General features: G+C 30.5%; 1 non-coding gene across 1 annotated transcript; it reads right to left on the reverse strand.

Annotated features, from left to right (window-relative positions):
• Positions 1-4,907: 4,907 nt before the first annotated feature.
• On the reverse strand, positions 4,908-4,979 carry Trnap-agg. Its single transcript has one exon. It is a non-coding gene; the product is annotated as a tRNA-Pro (tRNA).
• Between the last annotated feature and the right edge of the window lie 1,021 nt (positions 4,980-6,000).

Below are 6,000 nucleotides of genomic sequence, written 5' to 3' on the forward strand. Positions count from 1 at the left end.
TAAGCGTCCGGTAAGGCTTCACTTAAAAATTATATCTACTCTTCAGTGAAGATCGATAAGTTAAATTGATGTAATTAGTTTCAGCCATTCGAGGTATTACAATCGGTGGTCGATGGTATTACTAAAAATATTCTACAGTTATAAATATTTAACAAAATTAAATTTGGTACCAACTTTGCTGTAGATTATATGCGAATATTTTTGTGTTCAAGACCGTTCTGACATACCCTATCACAGTGGTGCATAATTTTTTTCTTTCAAAAAACCCAATTATTTTGCATAAAATTTCGGTGACGGATTTGAAGAAATACTTTAAGTGGCGTTCTTACAATCAATATACATATATTGTCAATATTGTTAGTCGTATGTGTAGAATATTGATGAATTGTCAATACACAAAATATTGATGGTTTGATTCATATCTGAGGGAAAGTTTGACAATTTGTTGATATGCGAAGACATTAGACTCTACTCTCATAAGTAGTATGTTGCTATAACTAAACAAGATTGCCAATAAATTATGATAATGAGATATAAGTAATTGTAGTTTGCTATTTTTTATTGATTATATTGATAAACTTGTATTGACTCATAGATACATTATAGTCTAGAATAGCGCAGAGTCCGTAGGATAGATTTGTTTTAATTTTTCATAGAGCAAAGGATCGACATGATTTTTTTGCAGAGGTAGAGATAGTTTAGCTATCAGAAAATGACATAGGCCAATTTTTTCCCGGAAAAATGCACGGTTCGTATGGGATAGCATTCAGGAATCGTGTTTTAAAAGGTTTTGTAACGTGAAATGGATTTTTATCTCATTTTCAAGAAGGCTTGATTAATTTACACAATAACGATAAAAAATCTTAAAATCTCTTTTCATTGTGGGTAACACGACTCTCTTTTAATCGCGGTTAACACCATCAGGCCCAGGTAGTATTTTTTATAATTTTCAAATAATTTTTTTAACTTTGTACAGTTTGCACACCGCTGCTCTAGTATACCCTGCTTTACTCTGTCATCATATATCCAATAGACCTCATCTATCAGAGCCTTCTACTGCCTTCCTCCTCTGGGCATAAAATTTAAACTACAATTTTATCAAATTAAATCATTATATAAAAAGTTTAATTAACAATTTGACATTGACATAAATAACAATATTATTTATTAATACAATAAAATAATGCCGTATTCAATTATAATTATAAACCATAGGTATTGTTGATAAAGAAAGAAAGTAAAAAAGAAAGCATAGGTACGTCATGATTGTTGAAGTAAACTATATAACTATGTTTACAAAATATTATCAATTTTCAATTTTCAATTTATCTGTTTACTGTTTTAGTTTAAAACTACCACAATACCTATAGGTATAATACTTTAATATGGGTAAACATAAATTCAACATTAAATATTAGTATTAAATCAATATATCCGTTATTACTTTATAAAACTATTTGTATGCCGTCAGCCGTCATGTGTATTGTAAATGTACCGTATGTTTATTGAAAAAAGGATTTGTAAATTGTAATGCCACTCAATCAGTATGAAAGTAATTTTTTTCTCGCAAGTTGCAGAAGACTACATATTTAGTGGAGCAAACATGTCTTCCAAGGTTTTTAAGACATCTATTTGAGAACATTTGACCCAAAAAACCTAGGATAGCTTCATAAAACAAAAAGTTGGCGTTTACTGGCTGCCAGAAAGAATTGATTTAAGAAAAATTAAACAAGTTTTTTATCCAATAATAGACCTTTTATCATATTTTTACGCTGACGTTTTGTACCTTCAGTGTTAACGTAATTTTATGAATCTGCTACACAATTTTTTTTATTGTTAAAGATGTGACAAACATTTTCCTATAAGGGAAATTATAACAACTGGAACTCGTTTTCCCTAATATAAGATTAAAATGAACTTCATTTTTTATGATTTTTATCAAAATTATCAACAAATTTGGGTGTTTCGTTTCTAAATTGTCGATTTTTGAATTACAAAATTTTGGCGATAGGAATGTCGTAGACTCAGTGTTTGGTTGCATACATGGCCAGTGATAAAAATGCAACTATAAATTAATAATCCTTGGTCTAACAACTTTCCAAACCTACCAAAATTTTGCAAGCTTAAAAAAATATGTATTGTTGAATGATTATAGACTACAAGCCCATGCTAAATTTTTTTGGGTAAAATGACCCACCAAGAATCCTGTTGAAAATGATTCTCAGATACTTACTCATAATGCTCATAAACTAAGTTTAAGCACAATGGCGTCAGTTTTGCGTGGAATTACGAATACAGGTGAGAATATGAACCCCTTGGCGTTCCACCCCTGCACCAGCAAATATGTACTGCTGGATACTAGTTCAGTAAAAGTGTTCGGAATTACACAAATCCTGTAGAGCTAGTATCCAGTAACGCCGTACATATTTACTGGTGCAGGGATATACACCAAGTGGCGTGACATTCATATTCTCACCTGTACTCACCTGTACCGCGCAAAACTGATTAAATCATCGTGATTAAACTTACTTTCACATATAGAAGCATCTTTTTCCTGAGATTCCTGGTGGGTCATTTCACCCGAAAAATATTAGCATGGGCTTGCAATCTATTCATGCAAAAATCAATTTTTTTTTTTTATACTTAATGTAACGAGAGGTCTATTTTCCAAAACCTTCAAATGCTAATTTCGTTTCAATACGTCAGACAATAGACCCCGTCTTGTGCAAGCATGCCGGCGGGCACCGGGACTGATATTTAAAGCACCTCTATCTATAGCACCTCCACTTACACTATCGGGAGAATACCAACTCTACGAGTAGTTTCACATGATTATAACAAAGAAAAACTGTTCATGAAAATAAATGTATGATGTAATCAGGGAAAAGTCGAAGAGTTTTACCATTTCATTCGCAGCTCAAGCTAAAAAAGCACACTGTTACAACCACAAGTTGAACATTATGTATATCTAAATTGAATACATGTATAATATCAATCTATATGTTTTTGTTGTTTTCGAAAAGTTTACCCGTACTATCTATCTATTATAAGCCACATGGTACGTAACAAATGTTATATAAAATAAAGTACCTATACCTACGTTCGAGGTTCGACAATGTCGAATGACTTATATTGTAGAAAAGACAAAATATCTAATAAACAGTGATACATGTGTTTTTCAAAAACAATTTTAAAAATGAACGACAGAAACAAATAATAATTGATAAAAGAAAACAACATGTAAAATCTTGAGGGGGCGCCACACAACCTCTATGTATAGAATTGGGCACGCGTCTAATAGAATAGATAACGATACAGCGCAAAATGTAATGACATTAATAAAATGTCATGTTTGTGTGGATTTCCCCAAAACGTTAATAAAACATTACCAAGACTTAAAATTGGTCAGCTTAGCTCCACCACATTTTTTTAGTGTTGGGGAAAAAAGTTTGAGAAGAAGAAATGAATTAAGAGCCAGGCCAAGAAAAATTCTTTAAATTCACCAAAGTTGATAATTTGAGGATTGGTTATAGTAGCTTTGTACACACACATACTGCGGAAGGTCAAGCGAACAATGGAGGTCAAGCGAACAGGGGTCAGATATATACTATCGAAACGGTTAAGTTTAACGTGGTACTAAATTGAAATTTACTAAAGCTGAAAATTGTTATACAAATTGTATATTGCATATAAATTACAGCTATGATTGTCAGCCAGTTAGGTGTTAGAACTGAGCTGGTCAGTCAGCCCTTATTTATGAACAATAAATATATCAGATTCATTTATGATTTCCGTGGTATTTAAATGAATTTATTAAAGTTGATAATTGTTAATAGCTTGTATATTGCTGAATAACGATTTTCAGCTTTAATAAATTCATTTAAATACCATGGAAATCATAAACGAATCTGACGTATTTATTGTTCATAAATAAAGGCTGACTGACCTGCCCCGTTCTAACACCTAACTGACTGACAATAATAACTGTTATTTATATGCAAAATACAATCTGTATAACAATTTTCAGCTTTAGTGAAATCATTTTATTTCCACGTAAAACCATTTCGATAGCATATATCTGACTCCTGTTCTATTGTTCACCTGACTGACTGCAGTATGTGTGTGTACACAACTACTATAACCAAACCTCAAATGGTCAGCTTTAGTAACTTTTTTTGGTTTATATACTTCTGTATAAATATTGACCTCAAAATTGCATGAACTTGTTTCCCAACAACAACAAAAAACTCTATTTCCATAAATGAACCAATTTTGTCTGCTTAAGCTTTCGCATATAAGAAGTTTGTTAGGTTTTTTATGCTTACTTTTACTCTGCATTTAAGTATGAAATTTGAATGATCTCTAGATCTTTTGGAACAATTTGGTTATATATACTCATAATAATCTAAAATCAGGAGACTTTAAAATATAAATTAAAATAATTATTCGGACGCGTTAAAAAATTCGAATTTTCCAGTGGAAAACATTTCTTCTATTCTATAACGTATATAGAGGTAGAAAATATATACACATATCGATGATAAACCCGCATGCGTGAACTTTTTTTTTATCGTGTTACCTGTATGTTAAACAGTTTTTCATTTTTAGTACAAAATAAACATTTCCATAAGAATAACCCATAAAAAAAGTACACTACAACTTATTTATTGTGATTAATAAAATGGAAAAATATTCAATTATTTTTGTTTATTGGTGGCTAAATTTTGAAAATCAATTGATTATTTGATTTTGAAATATCTTAGATAATTGTGATTATTTAAAATGTGATTGTTTTGGACGTTAATTGTGTTAAAAAATTCGATGAAAATGATGCAAAAATAACATTTGTTATTTGTAAAACTAAACATATATAAAGTATAAATTAAAATTTGGAAAAATTATAGATTGGGCTCAGCCGGGATTTGAACCCGGGACCTCTCGCACCCTAAGCGAAAATCATACCCCTAGACCACTGAGCCGGTGAACGAAAAACCGTATTTTTGGGTATTTCAAAAAAGCAACAAACAACATGTATAATTCGTATTTTTTGTTTATTCTTTGTGGAAATCATAAACTTTATCAACTTACGAAATTTTTAAATTGATTTTATTAATAACTATTTACATGTGGGTGAGTAAATCTTCTTATTTATTGTTATAATGAAATCTAATAGGTATAAAGTTTATTAAAAATATGTATTTTATACTCAATACTTTTTAAATCTTATTTGTGTAGCAGCAAATTTAAATAAGACGACACGGTTTAATCGTACAGTTTGTGTACCATAATAATACAAATATAGTTTTGAAGTAATATTGAAAGTTTCAAAATCATTTCAAAACTTAACAATTTTCTAAGGTATAGACTGACAAAATTTCTTCGAGATAATATCCCACGTATAGTCAATATCTCGGAAACTACTCATCCAGTCTTCTAAGGTACCTGGTTTTCTATATTTTACGTCAAAATTACTCTAGACAATGAATTTTGATTTGATTTGGGTTAGTATTTTTTTTAAACATCAACTAGAACCCTCTACAAAAAACTTATTTTGGAGAGATTCTATAGTTATCCAGAAAAATTCTCTTCAGATTGAAAGATGAGCTCTGGACGCTAATTTTTAGGGCATTAATTACCTTAAATTTAGTTTAATTCAAAATATCTAATTTTTATCAAATTTTCTTTCTCCCAATAATTGAAAAGATATCTCCCTGGACAATACCTGGGTTTGCTTATTAGATCTATGCTCTATTGCTCATAGCTTCTTTACTTACAAACAGTGCCATCTATATGCATAGGCTTCATAGGCTCTAGTCTAGGGCCACACGTTTTAGGGGGCCCAGACTCTCAACACAACTTCTTTACTCAACCTAACCAACTCTCAACTCAACCTCTGGCGAACAAGTCTATTCATATATAATTGAAACATTTCATTTTTATTACATTTTATCTTAGAATGGATTATTACATTTACAAATTTATACATTTAACTTAGAATTG

This window comes from Chrysoperla carnea, chromosome 5 (assembly GCF_905475395.1).
Source record: "Chrysoperla carnea chromosome 5, inChrCarn1.1, whole genome shotgun sequence".
Lineage (NCBI taxonomy): Eukaryota > Metazoa > Arthropoda > Insecta > Neuroptera > Chrysopidae > Chrysoperla > Chrysoperla carnea.